Genomic DNA, 20,878 nt, shown 5'->3' with positions numbered 1-20,878 from the left:
GGCATGTTCAATAAGTTTGTTGATGAGAGATCAGAAGGAAGCAATTTATTTTTGCTCTCTTCTCTGGAAGGCCAACCACAAGTATTTATTGAAGGGTCTCTTGTTGCAGTTATTGAATGATGTTCTACAAAATATTGAGACATCATATCAACAAATTATGTAGAGTTTTGTTGGTTAAAGAGACTACACAACATATGCTTTAGGTGTTAAACATTTAAAGATTGATCACATGTTTGGAACCTACTCCTAATCTGGAAGAGGAGCCATTTGGCTCTAAGAAGTTTCATAGATAGAAACTTGTCTTAGACATATATGTTGATCGGGACACGAACAACATATAGTGTACTTTCTAGATTGGTTTATTTATGATTCTAGAAAGTAGGAGTGTAGAAGTTGTGCTTGCTGTTGTATGTGGAGGACATCTCAATAAAGGTTCTTCATGTATGAAATCTTTTCTAATGTCGAGAACATTATCTCTGGTATCTGTTAGGTTTCACTGACCAAAGGAATAAAAAATCACAGAGAAAAGACTTAAGGCATCAGTTATCCAAGGTTCTAGATTGATGGTGATTTTTACGAATAGGATAGAAGGTGTTTACTCAAGTTTGACACATCTGTCAAGCATATGAGAGCATGGAACTCTTGTTTTGTTAAAAGAAGATTTTTTATCCAAGGAAGGATAATGAAGGCGTATCAACCTAAGCTCAGTGGTTGATAAGTATATGCACTTTGGAAGTATCATGCAATCTATCGGACTGATTTTTCAATATTAACTTGAGAATAGGGGATCTGATCAAGACGCCTTTCAAGGAAAGTTTCTTCTTTAACAAGGGACAGAGTGACAGTCTGAAGCTTGTATTATAAAGAAGCTAAGTATATTTTCTTTGGAATATGTGAAAAGTTCCAAGTCAAGTGTGTCCTTGCTTATGTGGACAGCTCAGGGTACTTGATATCTCTCTTAAGGAGCTGTTGGTTCTGGATCTGTAAAAGTCAAGACTGATTTTACAGTATGAAGTCATACTCAGCTGGTATGTCCAACCAGGAGTATGTGATAGTGGTTACCCTACACTTCGGGAAGATGAAGTCCCTTAGGATTCTTCATCTTGGGCTTCAAGGTTCATCTTCAATTGAAGTATTGTTGTCCATAACAGGAGAAGTATTTGTCCTGTTCATGGATTCGAGCTGCAGTAATGCAGTTGTGGGGTGGAAATGTCAGACAATATGTCGTGACATTTCAGTATGCTTGACAAGGCATAGATGGTTGAACTATATGAAGATGATTAGTTTAATCATTTGATCTCACGTTTCTCAAGATGGACTCTGAGAGATTATATGGAGTCTTGGAGAATTTTTTTCCAGAATTTGAAGGGGTATTGAGATCAGCAAAGACAGTGTACCTCTGCTTCTAAACTTGTGGAAAGTCTTTCAAAGACTAAACTTTTCAAGATAGTGGGACAATGTCGAAGAACAAGTCAGGATATATCTCAAGACATGTTTTCTCCTTGAAGACCAGTAAGGATCAAGATTAAATGTTTTATCTAAGATGTGTATTGATGGTGTGTATCACATGTTCTGACTATGTGCAGTTTTGGAAACTGTCATTTCCATAATAAATCGGATGTCTTATAAGCATTCAAGTCTTTTAGACGGTGCACAATATTACTTGATGCGTTTCTTTGTTGAAGTAGCATTTCTTGACCAAGACATTTGTTGCATTCTATGTACGTTATCTTGGTTGCTCATGGATTTAGAGAGTCTTTTTGTTTCTCTTTCTTCACTTCATTTTTTGTTGTCTTTGTTTATTTATTCTCATGTCCTTCGTTCGGGTATGAGTAAATTTAGAGTCTGTGAAGGTTATGTTTGTCATCTTGTGGTAAACATTGGGGAAAAGGGTAGTGTTCAGACATTGCTAAGTCTGACGTCAATCTTTGTAGTTGTTTTGCAAAGGTGTCAAATAGAACATTCTATTTGGAGTATGTTTGTCTTGTATTTTTACAAAGTGTTTGTTTTGAGTCTTGTTTGAGTCTTGAACACAAATTGTGTCTTGTGTTCTGAGTTATCCAATATAAAGGTTTGGTTTCTCTATGTTTGTGAATGAATAATTCAAGTGTTTGTTTTTGTTGGTTTGTTTCCTCTTGTGCTCTAAAAGAGGATGTTGTGTCTATCTGAGTCATGGCATAGTTCTCAGTTTGAGGGGGAGTATTTGGTATTTTCTTTCTTATGTGCATCATGACTTCAGTTGTTTCTCCTTCTATGTGAAGTTGGTGTTTGTGGTGTTATAATTTATTTATGTACTATAGTGAGTTCTCCTTCTAGTAAGAAGCCTTTATCATATTATGGCTAAAAAGGGGGAGAAGTGGTTATTATGTTATCTCTGTGGAGCATATTTTAAGGGGGGAGAAACTATGTGTTATCCGTGGGAACTTTAAGAGAGAGAGAGAGAGAGAGAGAGAAAGAGAGAGAGAGAGAGAGAGAGAGAGAGAGAGAGAGAGAGAGAGAGAGAGAGAGAGAGAGAACATTGGAAAGTGGGACTGCCACAAAGAAGTTCTTGTATGATGTCGAGACATCATAGACGAAGACTGAAGATTGTCTCATACAAAGATTGTAGATCATAAACTTTGATTCAGTGGAGGTGGAGCTGTATATCCCCAAGGGATATCCTCTTGTTGAGGAGGAACATATCTCCAATTTGCATCCGTATCTTGTGCAACATCTTCCATATGGTGATCATCATCATTTGCGATGTCTTGATCATTTCCTTCTTCTTCATTATCTGCATGATTTCCAAATTCCATGGGATCGTCATAGTTGTATATAATCTTGCCGGTTCCCTTTTGAATTAGATAGTAGGTTTTCCTATTTGGATCCCAATGGTATCCCATGAGGGTTAAAGTTGTTTGTGAGAAGTCTTGAGACTGTTGCATACAGATGTAGGGCAAATGATCAAGTCTCATGCCGAAATGGTTGACGATTGTTTGAATTATTGAACCATAACACAGGGCTGTAGTTTTCTGTTGTACCTCATGAAACTTGGCAGCTAGAAAGTGAGGCCAATGCACACGCGTTCTGTTTTGCAGCAGATACATGAGCACAACTTCATTGCGTTCAATTCTTGAGTACCCTCCTGCTCTTGGTCGAATGACTCTTGAGATGACCCAATTTAGGAGCCTAGGATCTCGCTTTAGGTGACCAGCTATTATTGCTTCGTTTGGTTTGTCAAAGACGGAAGGGTCTTTGAGAATAGATTTCATGTAGGCTACATGGTCATAGTTTCCCGGTACGTCACCGTCTTCCATACATAATTCATCGCCTACAATTTTGAGACCAAAGATGCTTATCCAGGCCCGTTTGTCAACAACATGCGACCGAGAGCCCATTTTAAATCGGAAATTGCAACCGTCCCCTTTTTCAAATCCTGCATAGAAAGCCCTAACAGTATTTTCACAGTACGGAGTGTCACATTGCACCAATGGATGAATGTTTTGGTGTTCAATCAGATTTGCAACATCGGGAATATGCATACGTTTGACAACATGTGGGTTATAGATATATTGCCGAACAATTTTTCTTTTCATCTGCCACTTCTCAAAATTTTCTCTACAGTCAGGATGAACAAGAGCACTTACCGGTTGAGAAGATGAACCAGAGGCAACTTCCTTTCCCTTTCTTGATTTTGGAGGCATGTTTGTTGAGTAGTAGAGTGAGAGAGATGATTTGTGACAGAGTTTGCACTTGAGGAATTAGGGTTGGCCGTACAAATGGTATGAAAATGAGTAAAAGAGGAAAAAGGAATGTTTATGTATGTATGGGGATGGGTCGGGTCGACCAACAGACCCAAATTTGGGAATTTTTGTAGCAGTAGGTCGACCTAATTTAGGTCTAGGTCGACCTAACAGAGAAGCCTAAAAAAATTGCAAATTAGGTCGACCTAAAAGGAGGGTAGGTCGACGTAACTGGGCATTTTAGCTTATATGTTGAAAAATGACTTGTGTAGGTCGACTCAGAGGCAGACTAGGTCGACCTAAATTCCAAATATTTGTAAAAATGCTCAATATATGATGTGTTTATGCCTAGTTGTTTGCTTGTACGTTTAGAATATGATATGCTATGATTAGAGATTAAACACATACATGAGTAAGACAGATATATGTATGAAGTCACTATAAGCATGTTAATTGATAGCATATTATAGCATCAATGATATTTTTGGAAGCGAACAACAACCATGTTACCGCATTCTCAATATGTAGGTGTCCTCGTTTAGTGGAGGCCTTTAGGTAATGTGGAATGATTCCTGGCTTGATGAAGAACTACCTTTACACTAAGAGAAATGTTAGCTTGAGAATAATCAATATATATATATATATATATATATATATATATAAAGTAAAGGAATAAACTTAAGAGAAACAAATGTAATTAGCCCAAATTAGAGATATCGAGTATCCCTAATTCCCTACGAATGTTGAAGTATTGCTCCGTTGATAGAGGTTTGGTGAAGATGTCAGCTAGTTGCTTCTTGCTTTCTACATGTTCAAATATGACGTCTCCTTTCTCTACATGATCTCTTAGGAAGTGATGCCTTATTTCAATATGCTTGGTTCGTGAGTGTAAAACTGGATTCTTGCTCAAGTTTATGGCACTTGTGTTGTCGCACATGATAGGTATACAATCAAGCTTAATACCAAAATCAAGAAGTTGTTGCTTGAGCCATAATATCTGCGCAAAACAGCTCCCGGCAGCTACATATTCTGCCTCAGCAGTAGATAATGCAACCGATACTTGTTTCTTGCTATGCCAACTTATCAATGAATTTGAGAATAGATGACATGTTCCACTGGTGCTCTTTCTATCGGATTTGCAGCCAGCAAAGTCTGAGTCGGAGAATCCTACCAAATAACACTCATTTCCCTTCGGATACCATAGGCCATATGTAGGAGTACCACGTAGATATCGCAGAATTCTTTTGACAGCTTTTAAGTGAGATTCTTTTGGACAAGATTGATATCTTGCACACATACACACACTAAACATGATATCTGGTCTTGAGGCAGTAAGGTACAATAGTGAACCTATCATGCCTCGGTACAATTTCACATCAACCTCTTTGCCTTTCTCATCTTTGTCTAGGTTGGTATTTGTTGCCATAGGTGTGTCAATCTCCTTTGCTTCACTCATTCCAAATCTTTTGAGCAGCTTTGTGCAGTATTTAGTTTGACTTACAAAAGTTCCATGACTGAGTTGCTTGATTTGTAGGCCAAGGAAGAAATTTAGCTCACCCATGAGACTCATCTCAAATTCACTCTGCATAAGCTTAGAAAAATCTTTGACAAGTTTTGCATTAGTCGATCCAAATATAATATCATCTACATAAACTTGGACTAAGAGTACATCTTTATCTTTTTTTTAATAAAGAGAGTAGTGTCAACTTTACCCCTAGAGTATCCTTGGCTAAGAAGAAATTTGCTCAAACGTCCGTACCAAGCCCGAGGGGCTTATTTAAGACCGTATAGAGCACGTTTCAGCTTGTAAACATGAGTTGGATACATGTAATTCTCAAAGCCGGGTGGCTGAGCAACATAGACTTCTTCATTTATGTAGCCATTTAGAAAGGCACTTTTAACATCCATTTGGAATAGTTTGAAGTCTTTAGAACAAGCATAGGCAAGTAAGAGGCGAATATCTTCGAGACGTGCTACAGGAGCGTATGTCTCCTCATAATCAATACCTTCCTCTTGATTGTAACCTTGGGCAACTAATCTAGCTTTGTTTCTAGTAATAACGTCGTTTTCATCAAGTTTGTTACGAAAAACCCATCTAGTGCCTATTACTTGATGATCTCCCGGATGAGAAACTAAGTCCCAAACATCATTCCGTTTAAATTGGTTTAATTCTTCTTGCATGGCCATTAGCCAATGCTCATCAAGTAATGCGTCCTTAGCGTTTTTCGGCTCAACTTGTGAAACGAAAGCAAAATGATGACAGAAGTTACTTATCTTTGAGCGTGTTGTAACGACCTTTGAGATGTCTCCTATTATGTTGTTAATTGGATGGTCTTTCACATTTGTCCAGGCCTTAGGAAGTTCTTCATTGTTTGAGATGCTCTCCTTTTAATTTTCATCATGAGACTCATCTTTCTCTTTCTCAGCATCTTTCTTTACAATATTTTCACTCTCGTTTTCCTTATCTTTGACAATGTCTTCAGTGGATGGACCTGCACCATTAAACGAAAGACCTTTCTCGACATATTTTGTATAAGATTCATCAAAAGACACGTGTACTGACTCTTCTACTATAAGTAATCTTTTATTATATACCCGATATGCTTTGCTAGATTGTGAGTAACCAAGGAAGATGCCCTCATTAGCTTTAGCATCGAATTTACCAAGATTATCCTTACCATTGTTCAAAACAAGACACTTGCAACCGAATACATGGAGATGAGATACATTTGGTTTTCTACCTTTTAGTAATTCATAGGGAGTTTTGTTCAGTATAGGACGTATTATTATCCTATTCAAAACATAACATGCGGTGCTAATCGCGTCAGCCCAGAAATACTTAGGTAGACTACCCTCATTCAGCATTGTTCTTGCCGACTCCTCTAGAACCCGATTTTTGCGTTCAACCACCCCGTTTTGTTGTGGTGTTCTAGGAGCTGAAAAGTTATGCTCAATTCCATGTTTATCACAGTATTTTTCAAAAAGATAGTTTTCAAACTCTCCACCGTGATCACTTCGAATTGCAACTATTTTGGTGTTCATTTTATTTTGACATAATCTTGCAAATTGTGTGAAAGCTGGAAAAGTTTGATCCTTACTAGGTAGAAAGATTATCCAACAAAATCTAGAGTAATCATCGACAATGACAAAACCATAGATGTTTCCACCTATGCTTTTAGTCCTTGAAGGGCCAAAGAGATCCATGTGAAGTAGTTCAAGAGGGCGTGATGTTGAAACCACGTTCTTTGATTTAAAAGAGATTTTTGTTTGCTTTCCCTTTTGACAAGCATCACATAGATGATCTTTTGAAAACTTCATTTTAGGTAAGCCGATTACTAAATCTTTTGTGACAACTTTATTAAGTAAGTCAAAATTTATGTGAGCGAGACGTCTATGCCAAAGCCATGAGTCTTCGCCTAGAGCAATTAGACACTTGGTACTAGACTTAGATACCTCATCCAAGTTTAGCATATAGATGTTGTTTACTATTAAACCATTAAACATAATGTCTCTTTTCTTAGTATGTTCTATTGTGCAGCCAGAATTTGTAAACATCACTTTAAAATCTTTGTCGCACAATTGACTTATACTTAAAAGATTATGCTTAAGGCCTTCTACTAGCAGTACATCAGTTATAGTTGTGGTAGAAGGGTTACCTACACTTCCTTTACCAAGTATGGCTCCCCGATTGTTATCTCCATAGGTGACATACCCCTTTTTCTGTGCGTGAAACTCAACGAAAAGAGATATGTCTCCCGTCATGTGTCTTGAACATCCGCTATCAAGGAACCACAACCTTTCGGCAATGTCAAGACACTTTTCCTGCAGAATTAATTTAGAGAGGGAGGTCCCCAATTTTCATTGGGTCCTTGGTAGTGAGTACATAATTTGTTGCACTTGGGCAACCATTGAAATACTCCTTTAGGAACTAAAATTCTCCTAAATTTGCATTTTTCAATGGTATGACCCTTTTTGCAACAATAATGACAGGTAATATGATGAGAATATGCTGTTTTGCTAGTTGATACTTTTGGTACAAAAGTGTATTTACTATATAAAGGAGTATACGATCTTTTGAACTTATTTGGATCAACCGCAAAAGTCACTTTTGGTTGTAGAGCCTTGTCTAATTTGGCTTTTAGATCTCTTACTTCTTTTTGCCAAATGTGACATGTCTCACAACCAAACCATGATGTAGGATCTATTTCAACTTTATCCTTTTGAATGTCTAGCATAGATTGTTTTAAAGCTTCCATATCCTTTTCGGTTTTCTCAACTTTTGATTCAAGATATGAAAATATTTTCTTATTTGAGGCCAAAAGTTTGAAAGCTTCAATTGCATCTCTATGTAATTCTTCAAAAGCAAGTTTTAGTTGAGAATGAGATACTTTATCTATGAGTTCAGGTTTAAGATGACTTACAACTTTCTTTTTCTTGTGTTGATGAGCCATAAGGCATAAGTTTGCTGATTCTTCTTCATCGCTTGATGAGCTTTCATTAGATGAATCACTTTCCCATGCTATGTAGGCTCTTTTAGATTTGTTATGAACTTTGCTTTGGTTCTTCTCTTTTTCCTTCTTAAGGTATGGACAATCCGGTTTGTAGTGACCGACTTTCCCACAATTAAAGCAAGGGCCTTTGATTTTTCCTTTGTTGTTGTCATCTTGTTTGAACTTGTTTGATTGCTTTCTATAGTTGATCAAGCCTTTGTCAGAATGCTTTGCTCCATTTTTCTTTAGATATTTGTTGTATCTTCGCACAAACAGTCCCATTTCCTCATCATCGGAGTCTTCGTCATCGCTTGTATCACTATCCTCTAGCTCTTGTCTTGAGGTCTTGGAGCTTGAAGCCTTTAGAGCTATTGACTTCTTCTCTACCTCTTTCTCCATGTTCTTCTCTTTCTTTGCCCTTTTCTCATGCATGTCAAGGCATTTAAGGTGTTGTTCATGTTCCTCTAGTTTACCAAAGAGAGTGGTAATGTCTAAGGTGTTTAGATCATTTGCTTCCTTTATTGCTGTAACCTTGGGTTCCCATTCCCTGTTCAAACATCTTAAGATTTTGTTAGTAGCAACTGCATTGGAAACAGGTCTATCAAGAGAATTTAAACGATTTTTCAAGTGAACGAATCTCTTCTGCATGTTTTCGATGGATTCACCATCTTCCATGTGGAAGAGTTCGAATTCTTGAGTTAATGTATTGATTCTAGCTAGTTTGACATCATCCGTTCCCTCGTGGGCAACTTGCAATGTGTCCCACATAGCTTTAGCGGATCTACAATGAGAAACGCGATAGTATTCATCAACTCCTAGAGCTGAGATTAGAATGTTTCTCGCTTTCCAATCGTATCCATATCTCTTTTCATCTTCAGCATCCCAAGTATTTTCTGGTTTTGGAACAACTGCACTAGCTGCATTTGTCATGGTGATCTGAAAGGGACCATTGACAATAGCTGTCCAGATGTTCCTATCAATTGCATTGATGTGGACACACATACAATCCTTCCAATAGCCATAGTTTTCACCGTTGAAAACTAGAGCTCTATTGTGAGCCCCTTTAGGTCCGGAAGCCATCTTTCCAATAAGTGTTTCACGTAGCACGGAATAAACCAGAGCTCTTGATGCCACATGTTAGACGCTGGCCTAAGGATCTAGAGGGGGGGTGAATAGATCTCACAGAGTTTTTCGGAATTATTTCGAACTAATGCGAAAGCGGTTCTGAATCGACTTGCGTCTATTCCGGACCGTTATTGCAAGGGTCGTATATGTGCCAAAACCACAAGATAATTGAGATTAACGATGAAGTGATATGTTGTCGAATCAATACGTTTCACAGCTGAAAATCGATTAACTTCTAAATTGATAAACTTTGGTTTGCAATGCAGTAATAGTGAAAGAAGCAAAAACACAAACACTTGGTGATAATGATCAAATTGATGGTGATTCAATGTGTGATGAATTGTGATGTTTATGCAAGTCCTTAATTCATAATTTTAACACTCGAATCGTTGATCAATTTGCAATTATAACCAAATATGAACAGAACGTAAATGAAAAGATAAAAGCGACAAGAACACGATATTTGTTTAGGCAGTTTGTCAATCGTCCTCGCTACGACTACGTCTGCCCCCAATTCCAAATTGAAATTGGGAAATCTTCCATTAATGTTGAAAGCAGTTTATACAAAGAAGATAACAAAGCAATAAACAATAAACCAATTTTGTCGATCTTTTGAATCTTCTTCCCCCTTAATCTTGAGCCAGATTAAGGTCTTCCAAGAGCTTCACTTTGATCCCTTTCTGCAGTGTCTTGAATTGCTTGAACACTTGTTCTACAATCTTCACACTCAGTTGAATCCTTGATGAAGCCTCTTGATAAAAAACCCCCAAAATTCACCAATCTTGGAGGACAAAACCCTCAGATTTTATTCACCAAAAACCCCATAAATCTTCACCCACTAGGAATCTTCAATTCCGTTCCATGGACGTTGTCGAACTCGATCACTAACCCTCAACACAAGAATGATTATGTGTAATTGTGTTGGAGATGATGAAGAACGAAGATGAGAAGCCTTTGTGTATCTTTCACTTGTTGGTGTTGAGAAGCTGTAATAATGAACCTTAGACAATATATATGAGAGCTGATCAATTGGAGCAAAGCAAATCAGCAATTTTGGCACTTTTGATCAAATAGGTCGACCTCTTGTAGTGCTTAGGTCGACCTAACAGAGCTGAATTAACTTTGGATGAAATTCTTCCCAATTAGGTCGACCTGTTGAAGGCTTAGGTCGACCAAAATCCTGTTGAAATACGTTTTGGAGACTTTTCTTCAGTTTAGGTCGACCTAGTTGTTGTGTGGGTCGACCTAACAGTAGGCTGTGTAAATTTCTCCAATTTAGGTCGACCTGGGTTGTGAGTTGGTCGACCTGTCTGTTGTTTTTCTAATTCCTTCTTGTTTTACTTGTATTGAGTCGACCTAGATACAGAGCAGGTCGACCTGCTTTGTCTTGAGTGGCCAATAATTGCTTTTCCTTGAGTTCTTCTGCTTGTGCCTTGTTGCTTGTTTGCTTGTGGAGTTTGCCATGGATCAAAAACACTTTTGTGAGTGTGGTCTTGTATTCATATTTGGTTATAATTGCAAATTGATCAACGATTCGAGTGTTAAAATTGTGAATTGAGGACTTGCATAAACATCACAATTCATCACACATTGAATCACCATCAATTTGATCATTATCACCAAGTGTTTGTGTTTTTGCTTCTTTCACTATTACTGCATTGTAAACCAAAGTTTATCAATTTAGAAGTTAATCGATTTTCAGCTGTGAAACGTATTGATTCGACAACATATCACTTCATCGTTAATCTCAATTATCTTGTGGTTTTGGCACATATACGACCCTTGCAATAACGGTCTGGAATAGACGCAAGTCGATTCAGAACCGCTTTCGCATTAGTTCGAAATAATTCCGAAAAACTCTGTGAGATCTATTCACCCCCCCCCCCCTCTAGATCCTTAGGCCAGCGTCTAACAATAAACAGTGACTATTTGAAGACTTCCAAATTGTTGTTGTACTTAATTATTAAAGACCATTGTATTTGTTTAGCTTCTGTAATACAAAGGTTGTATAAATTAGTTTTAGCCAAAATAAGCCAAAGGGGGGATTGTTGTTTCTCTATAATTTGAATTGGCATTATGTTTAGTAAAACTAATATAGTAGCAATTAGTTAGATAGGATTTGTAACTTGTAAGAGAAAGCAGGTGGAAGTTCTATTTGACAAAGGAACTTATTGAGTGGAAATGTTTCAACATCTGGACAACATGTTGAAGAAGATGTATATGCAAGCCATTCGACATCGCGCCTGAACTTAACTGTTAATTGGATCAGACTCAACAATTAACATAATGCAGAATATTATGGAAATATTATGCAATCTTATGTGGCGTTCAAGTTAAGGATAAAAGTATTTATTTGTTATCTCTGATTTCAAGATATTTGATTAGTTACTAAATATAGAGAATATTTAGGAATCTAATATTTGAAGAACTATTTTCATGGAGAAGATTGTGGAGAATATTTTGGAGTGCTTTTAGCAGCTAGTCCTATCTTTGTGGAGAATATCCTGGAGTGTTTTCTAGCAGCTAAAATTGTGGAGACATTTTAGAAAACAAATGATTGAAGTACTAACTTTAACGAGAATATTTAAGAGAGTTTCTAGCATGGATTCTAGCATGGAAGATGTTAAGACTTTCTAGAAAACACATGATATCGTTGGGTTTTAGGTCGTTGCTACAACTCCTGGGACTGGAGAACTGTACAACATCACTGCGGTGTTAGGAAGTGGGATGGGGATATTCTATATCTAGAGAGGATCTAGGTAGAAGGGTCATTGGGTAGGGCTTAAGTGAGAAGTTGTAAACTGGGACTGTTTAGCTTCGAATTAATACTGTTGATAGTGGACTTCATTCTTGGCTTGGTATGCCCCCAGAGTAGGTGTGTTTGTCACCGAACTGGGTAAACAGTTATGTGTGTTGTTTATTGCTTTTCAGCTTCTCTATTTATGTCGGTATATACCTTGTTGTGTTCTTAATGTTGGATCAGATGTCTTGACATGCCATATGACATCTGAAGTCTGACTTGCAAGAATTTTATATTCTAAATCTATTTAAAACACAAAGAATCTAACATTCGAAATTATGTATCTTGTTAAAAGGTTTCGTGGATAGCGGTTTGGTAAAAATGTCCGCCAATTGATTTTTCATATCCACACATTCAAAATAACATCACATTTTTCAACATGATCCCTAAGGAAATGGTGTCAGATTCTATACGCTTAGTACGTGAATGAAGCACCACATTCTTAGTAAGGCTTATAGCGGTAGTGTTATCATATATGATTGAAATGTACCCGAGTTTTAAATTATAATCTAATAATCATTTCTTTATCCATGAGAATTGTGAACGACATTTACCAGTGACTATATATTCAGTCTCAAGGTAGAAAGAGCAACATTATGTTGCTTTTTATTGTGCCAAGAAACTAAATGATTTTCAAACAAATGACAAGTACCACGAGTGCTTTTTCTATCTGACTTACAACCAACAAAATCATAATCATAAAAACATGCTAAGTTGCATTCACTATCTTCGAGAAACCAATATCTTGATGCAAGGTTCCGTTAAGATACCTCAAAATTCTTGTTATGAACGTAAAGTGGGATTTCCTATGTGACATCTGGAATCGAGCATACATGCACACACTAAACATAATATCTGGCATGCTCAAGGTTAAATAGAGTAAAGATTCTATTATAACTCTATATTTGGTAATATCGATATTTATTCCTTGTTCATCTTTATCTATCAACATAATTGAAACCATGTGAGTTGAGATGCTTTTTGAATTTTTCATATCAAATTTATTTAGGAGCTTCAAGAAATACTTTTTCTGGATGATGAACAAGCCATCTTCAGATTTCTTTATCTGCAATCCTAAGAAATAGGTAAGCTCTCCCATTAGAGACATTTCGAGCTCCCTCTGCATCAAACTCGCAAAATTCTTGCAGTGAGACTTATCAGTGAAGCCAAATATAATATCATCAACGTAAATTTGAACTAAAAGGATATGCTTTGATTTTTGTCTAATAAACAAATTAGTATCTACTTTACCAGCATTAAATCCTTGTTTTATTAAAAATCCATTAAGTCGCTCATATCAAGCTCTAGAAACTTGTTTGAGACCATAGAGGGTTCATTTGAGTTTAAAAACTTGATCATGATTTTCATGGTCCTCAAAACCAGGAGGTTGAGAGACATAAACTTCTTCGTTTATAAATTTGTTAAGAAAAGCTAGGCAACAGGTAAATTCTCTGTTATCAAGTTATCATGTAACTTGTTATCAAGTATTGTGGTATGTATCTTTGTTTATCGAATAACTTGTTATCAAGTATTTTGGTATGTATCTTTGTTTAACTAATAACTGTTAGAACAAGATTTGTTCTGATCAATATTCTTAGTTTTGATGATAACAAGGATATGAATTTTGTATGAGATAATGTGGTACTCTAATACTATGCAATTTCCATTTCAGGAATTATATAAAGAGTATGCACAAAATCAGTGCAAGAAGCACTGACTCAGAAGGTTTAGCATGCAACATCAGAACATGGTCTGGCATGACATCAGAAGATGGTCAAGCAGAATCAGAACATGGGTCTATGGAAGCATCAGAAGAACTTGAGATCAGAAGCAGAAGCACTGAAGTTCTCATGGTATCACGCTCAGAAGCACTTCAAGGTCAGAAGACAAGAAGATGCTCTGTACCAAGTTGTTTGACTCTGATAATATTCAAACGTTGTTTACACAAACATCAGATCAGAAGCAAGTACTAGACTGGCAGGATACGCTGACTGACAAAAGGAACGTTAGAAGCTATTAAAGGCAACGTCAGTAGACACAGCGGAAACAAGGCTCGAGGTAGTTGACAAAAGAGTGAAACATTAAATGCAATGTTGTACGGATTACGCAAAGCATTAAATGCTCCCAATGGTCATCTTCTCAAATGCCTATAAATATGAAGTTCTGATGAGAAGCAAAGAAAAACGAATTACAAACTCTGAACCAACTTGCAGAAACGCTGCTCAAATCAAAAGCTCTCAAACTTCATCATCAAGCTCACTACATTGCTGTTGTAATATCTTAGTGAGATTTAAGCTTAAACTTAAGAGAAAATCACAGTTGTGATAATAGCTTTATAAGAAGCATTGTAACTCTTAAAAGAATTTTTTTACATTAAGTTGTAAGTTCTAGAGTGATCAGGTTGTTGATCAGTATACTCTAGCAAGTCTTAGAAGTTGTCTAAGCAGTTTGTTCCTAGAGTGATCAGGTTGTGATCAGGATACTCTAGAAGACTTAGAGTGTTTCTAAGTGGAAAACCATTGTAATCAAGTGTGATTAGTGGATTAAATCCTCAGGTGAGGTAAATCACTCCAAGGGGGTGGACTGGAGTAGTTTTGTTAACAACGAACCAGGATAAAAATCATTGTGCAAATAGTTTTTATCTTACAAGTTTTAAAGCTACACTTATTCAACCCCCCCCCCCTTTCTAAGTGTTTTTCTATCCTTCAATTGACATCAGAGCGCCGGTTCTAAGGTGCAAGCACTTAACCGTGTTTAGAAAAGATTCAGGAAGAGAAAAATGCTTCAGTAAAAGATGGCTGGTGAAATTCCAACAAACACACTTACATCTACATCTGGCTCTGCTGAGCAATACAATGGAAATGGTAACAATGGTTATTCTAGACCACCAGTATTTGATGGTGAAAACTTTGAATACTGGAAAGATAAACTGGAAAGTTACTTCCTTGGTCTAGATTGTGACTTATGGGATCTTCTGGTGGATGGTTACAAACATCCAGTGAATGCTACTGGCGTAAGGCTTACAAGACAAGAAATGAATGATGATCAAAAGAAGCTTTTCAAAAATCATCATAAATGTAGGACTGTTTTGCTGAATGCAATCTCTCATGCTGGGTATGAGAAGATATCTAACAGGGAAACTGCCCATGATATATATGAGTCATTGAAAATGACCCATGAAGGAAATGCTTAAGTCAAGGAGACCAAAGCTCTTGCTCTAATCCAGAAATATGAAGCCTTCAAGATGGAGGACGGTGAAGATATTGAGAAGATGTTCTCAAGATTTCAAACGCTAACTGCTGGATTAAGAGTTCTGGACAAAGGTTACACCAAGGCTGATCATGTAAAGAAGATCATCAGAAGCTTACCCAGAAGATGGGGCCCAATGGTGATTGCATTCAAGATTGCAAAGAATCTGAATGAGGTTTCTTTGGAAGAGCTAATCAGTGCCTTGAGAAGCCATGAGATAGAGCTGGATGCAAATGAGCCTCAGAAGAAAGGTAAGTCTATTGCATTAAAATCTAATATTAAAAAATGCACTAACGCTTTTCAGGCTGAAGAAGTAGATTCTGAAGAATCAGAATCAGAAGAAGAAGATGAACTGTCCATGATCTCCAGAAGGGTAAACCAACTCTGGAAGAGCAAACAAAGGAAGTTCAAGAGCTTCAGAAGTTCAAAGAAATTTGAACGAGGAGAATCTTCTGGTGGCAGAAGATCTGACAAGAAGAAAGTTATCTGCTATGAGTGCAATGAGCCTGGACACTTTAAGAGTGAATGTCCAAAAATTCAGAAGGAGAATCCCAAGAAGAAGTTTCATAAGAAGAATGGTCTTATGGCAACATGGGATGATTCTGAATCAGAATCAGAATCAGACTCTGAAGGAGAGCAAGCCAACTTTGCACTGATGGCCATTGTGGATGATGGATCAGAATCTACATCAGAATCAGATTCTGAAGAGGTATTTTCTGAACTATCTAGAGAGGAGTTAGTTTCCAGTTTGACTGAACTTCTGGAACTCAAGGCTCATCTTAGTATCAAATACAAAAAGCTGAAAAAGCAATTTGAATTTGAAACTAAGAAGCTGGAAGTGGAAAATTCTGAACTGAAGGAAAAAGTTTTAAAATTGTCCAAAGATAGTGGATCTCCTTCTGAATCAGAAAAATCCATTCCTAGTCTCAATCATATTCTGAAAGAATATGACTCGAGCTTCAGAAAGTTCCTATCTAGAAGTATTGGCAGAAGTCATCTTGCTTCTATGATATATGGTGTCTCTAGAAACAAGAGGTTTGGTTTTGGCTATGAGGGTGATACTGTAGCGGGGAAAATCTGATATCGAAGCCATGGGATTGACTCGAATCAATATTCCGTTTGAAATCGCCACCGCGCTTTATTTTTTCAAAGGAAAAGGGAAAAGAACGTAAAACCCAAAGTTTTGTTTTTAAAAAAAAACAAGAAAGAGATCTCAGGTACGGGTGTTGATTATATGAGGGGAAGGTTTTAAGCACCCCTCATATCCGTGGTACTCCACGGGAACCTTTTTGAAAATCTGTGTGTGTGTGCTAAAAAGAGTTTGTTTTATTTATTTTTAAAATAAGCTCGGCAAAGCGTTAAGCTTTGGGCCTACATACCTCCTCGGTGCAATGGAGAAGTCAGAGCTAATGTAGTTCCGCTTTTGGGAAAAACGTTTTTTAAAACGGATAAACACTTTGTTGTCGTTAGAGAGAAATACTCAGCCATTGATCTTGAGCATGAGAACAAACAAGTTCTTTGCATCGCAAATGAAAGAAGGGCTCCAACTCGGATAAAATCAACGAGTATGCCACTAGCTCTCTCACGCGGAAAAGATCTCGTTATTATCAATCAATTTCAAAATCGTGGGGTATAACCACTCGTTTCGACAATTAACGGTGTATAAACTTTTGAAGAAAAGCCACTAAGGGCGAAAGATATTTTTAAGAAGAAGGTTTTGAAAAGATTGCAAACATAAGAATATTTTGGAAAAAGGGAGAAGATTTTGAAAATTTAAGAATGGGAGGAGATGAAGAGGCTAACCTAATGCATAAAATAAAAGCTAAGGAAAGAAACGGTCTAACCAAATAAGAAGCCAACACTTGACATTAAGGGCCAAGGTAGTTTTCCCATCCTTTGGGTTTATCAATACCAACACATTAACACTTGGGGATCCAGATGAACTTATTGTCTTAGCACCACTTTTCATTAAGCACATTAAGATTCCGACGAAAATCGGGCAGAGTAACGGCTGTTTTCGGGTAAAATCCTTATATCAATGCCTTGGAATTAACCATCAAGGGCTTTCAAGGAAATACCTGCGCACATAAACATACAACAGAACAATGCCAGACAGACAGAACAATCACAGGATAGTAATAGAATGAGTCCAGAGGTACTAGGTCCCTAAGTCCGAATCTCCAAAGTGCTAGGGATAGTAACCGATAGTCCAAAGAGAACCTTATGTATTTTTTTAGATTTTGATTATTTATTAGTGTTTTAGCGAAAAATAAAGTATGGTCCAAGTGGACAAAAGAAAAATAACAGAAGCATAAACATATGTCCAAGTGGACAAAGAGAAAATGACGGAAAGTAAATATGATGAAATGATAAAGTAAAGCGATAAAGCAAGAAATATAAAGAGCGGTAATATAAAGAGCGGTATAGTAAAGGTGCGGAAATTAAAGTTAGTTGTTAAGTGTTAAAGATAACCATCTTGAAACTTGTCAAGTATGTTATCAAAGTTAGTAGGAAGATCTATGGTGAGTGAATGATGTACTCGGATTTAAATTCAATGGGGTTTATCAGAAGCTTGATAGAATCATAGCGACTACACGATAAAAACCTCCACAAGTCTTAAATCAACCGCATACAATTCTCTTCCATATTTGATCTTTTTTATTCGGGACACGAAATATTGCGCTATGTTAAGCAGATCGCCAAGTGATTTATGTAGAAATCACCCTACAACGAGGCCGGTCAAAACTTTATGTGCTAATGCATGCGAGAAGAAAGCAATACCGCACGAAAAGAAAATAGGTAACGATCTAGTCTTTACTAAGAATCCATAAGAATTCTCAAAGTATTAAGACTTTCATCGATCAAAAGAAAAAAAAGGAGAAGGAGAAGATAAAATGCATAAAGATAATCAACTCACACTATCATTAATATCATTCATCTAATATTATGGATTTGGTTCTTTCAAACCTATCAACATCCTAGATCCAATGATATTAATGAAATGGAGGAAGAAGAATAAAATTCACAAAAGGTAATCAACTCACACTATCATTAATATCATTCATCTAATATTATGGATTAGGTCATTTCAAACCTATCAACATCCTAAATCCAATGATATTAATGAAGTGGAGGAAGTAGGAAGCCAAAACAAGCATAAAAAAGGCAAAAAACACATTCTGCCAGCAGGAAATCGATTTACCTCTGTAGGAAATCGATTTCCTGAGTGCAGAGCTCAAATTTTGAAAAAAAATAAGGTGGAAATCGATTTCCTACAGAGGGAAATCGATTTCCTGCACGCAGCATTCAAAAAATCAGCATTAGGAGGCATAAAACTTGACTTAAGCAAACATACAAACACCTTATGATCACATATCCATTGGAGCACGAATTTTCCATCAAATCACCATCAAATAGCACCAATATAGCATCAAAGATGCATTGAACACAAGCAACAAAGATCTACATCTTAGAATTGAGAAATTTACCAATTCTTGAATTAAAGTGGTGAAATAGCTTCAAGAACAAGCACAATGTGTAGATCCTTCAAATATGGAGATGAACAATCAAAGAAAAGAGAGAAATGTAGGAGGCTTAGTTCAAAATTAGCAAGATTCAAGGTGAATCTCACTAATCTTATGAAAATGAACTTTGGGTGAGGGTTTTGGAAAGGGTGAGAAATGAATTTGCAAGCAATTTTTTGGCTCTCCAAGCTTGAGAAATGAATTTGCAAGAACTTTTTTGGCTATCAAAAGCTTGAGAAATGAGAGAGTAGAAGGCTCTATTTATAGAATTGGAGCAAGAGTAGTGGCAAATTGGTCTTTTTGTGTTTGGTAATTAGCTTGTGTTTAATTGGTGATTAAAGTGGCAATTAAATGGTAAAAATGGTAAAATGAGGTTAAAGTGGGTTTAATGAATGAGTTAATTTTGATGAGGTGGAAAATTGATAAAATGATCAAATAAAAAGGTGCCAAAATGATGTCAAGCTTCCCTCCTTATATTTTTTTTTCAAATTTCGTCCAGGGAAATCGATTTCCTATATGGGTAAATCGATTTCCATAGTGAAATTTTCGAAAATTCCTTTTCTTGCACTGTTTTGATTTTGCCCGATCTTTTTCCTGCAAAACACAAACAAAGGAAACAAAATGCATATTTTTGGATTTTGGTTAGTATAAAACAAATTAAAGAAAATTAGGTGCTTGATAGTTCCCCTCAAAGACGAAGCGAACATAACACCGAAAAATGAAATCTCAAGATTGTGATCTTGAATAATGATTGAGATGCAAATGATGTATGATCTTAGGGTTAAAAATTGGGGTATGACAGATACCTCACATAAATTTGAACCTGTTGATGATTTGAAAATCACATACAAGCCATTGTATGATCAGTTCAAATATGGCCATGCACATGATATTAGGCTCACTTCACATGCACAGAGTTTTAACACTGTACACACCAAGAAGCATGTGACACAACCTAAGAAATATTATGCTGTCAAACCTAAAGAATATCATGTTGTTCCTCCTGTTAACTATTATGCTAAACCCAAGTTCAATCATAACTTGAGGAAAACTAACAAGAAAGGACCCAAGAAATTGTGGGTACCTAAGGAGAAGATAATTTCTATTGCAGATATCCTTAGCTGCAAAGAGGACAAAGCACAAAATGTCATGGTACCTGGACTCTGGGTGCTTGCGACACATGACGGGAAGAAGGTCTACGTTCCAAGACCTGGTGCTTAAACCAGGTGGAGAAGTCAAGTTTGGAGGAGATCAGAAGGGCAAGATTATTGGCTCTGGAACCATAAGTTTTGGTAACTCTCCTTCCATAACTAATGTACTTCTTGTAGAAGGATTAACGCATAACTTATTGTCCATAAGTCAATTAAGTAACAATGGTTATGATATAATCTTCAATCAAAAGTCTTGCAAGGCTGTAAGTCAGAAGGATGGCTCAATCCTATTTACAGGAAAGAGAAAGAACAACATCTATAAGATTGATCTTTCAGATCTTGAGAAGCAGAAGGTGACTTGCCTTATGTCTGTTTCTGAAGAGCAATGGGTCTGGCACAGAAGATTAGGACATGCTAGTTTGAGAAAGATTTCTCAGATTAAAAAACTAAATCTGGTCAGAGGACTCCCAAATCTGAAATATAAATCAGATGCTCTTTGTGAAGCATATCAGAAGGGCAAGTTCTCCAAACCTGCATTCAAATCTAAGAATGTTGTCTCTTCCTCAAGGCCATTAGAACTTCTGCATATTGATCTGTTTGGACCAGTCAAAACAGCATCTGTCAGAGGGAAGAAATATGGATTAGTCATCGTAGATGATTATAGCCGCTGGACATGGGTAAAGTTCTTAAAACACAAGGATGAGTCTCATTCAGTGTTCTTTGAATTCTGCACTCAGATCCAATCTGAGAAGGAGTGCAAAATCATAAAGGTCAGAAGTGATCATGGTGGCGAATTTGAGAACAGATTCTTTGAGGA

The sequence above is a fragment of the Vicia villosa genome, linkage group LG1 (assembly GCF_029867415.1).
Source record: "Vicia villosa cultivar HV-30 ecotype Madison, WI linkage group LG1, Vvil1.0, whole genome shotgun sequence".
NCBI lineage: Eukaryota > Viridiplantae > Streptophyta > Magnoliopsida > Fabales > Fabaceae > Vicia > Vicia villosa.
The sequence above is the reverse complement of the archived record's forward strand: the minus strand, read 5'-3'. Positions refer to the sequence as shown.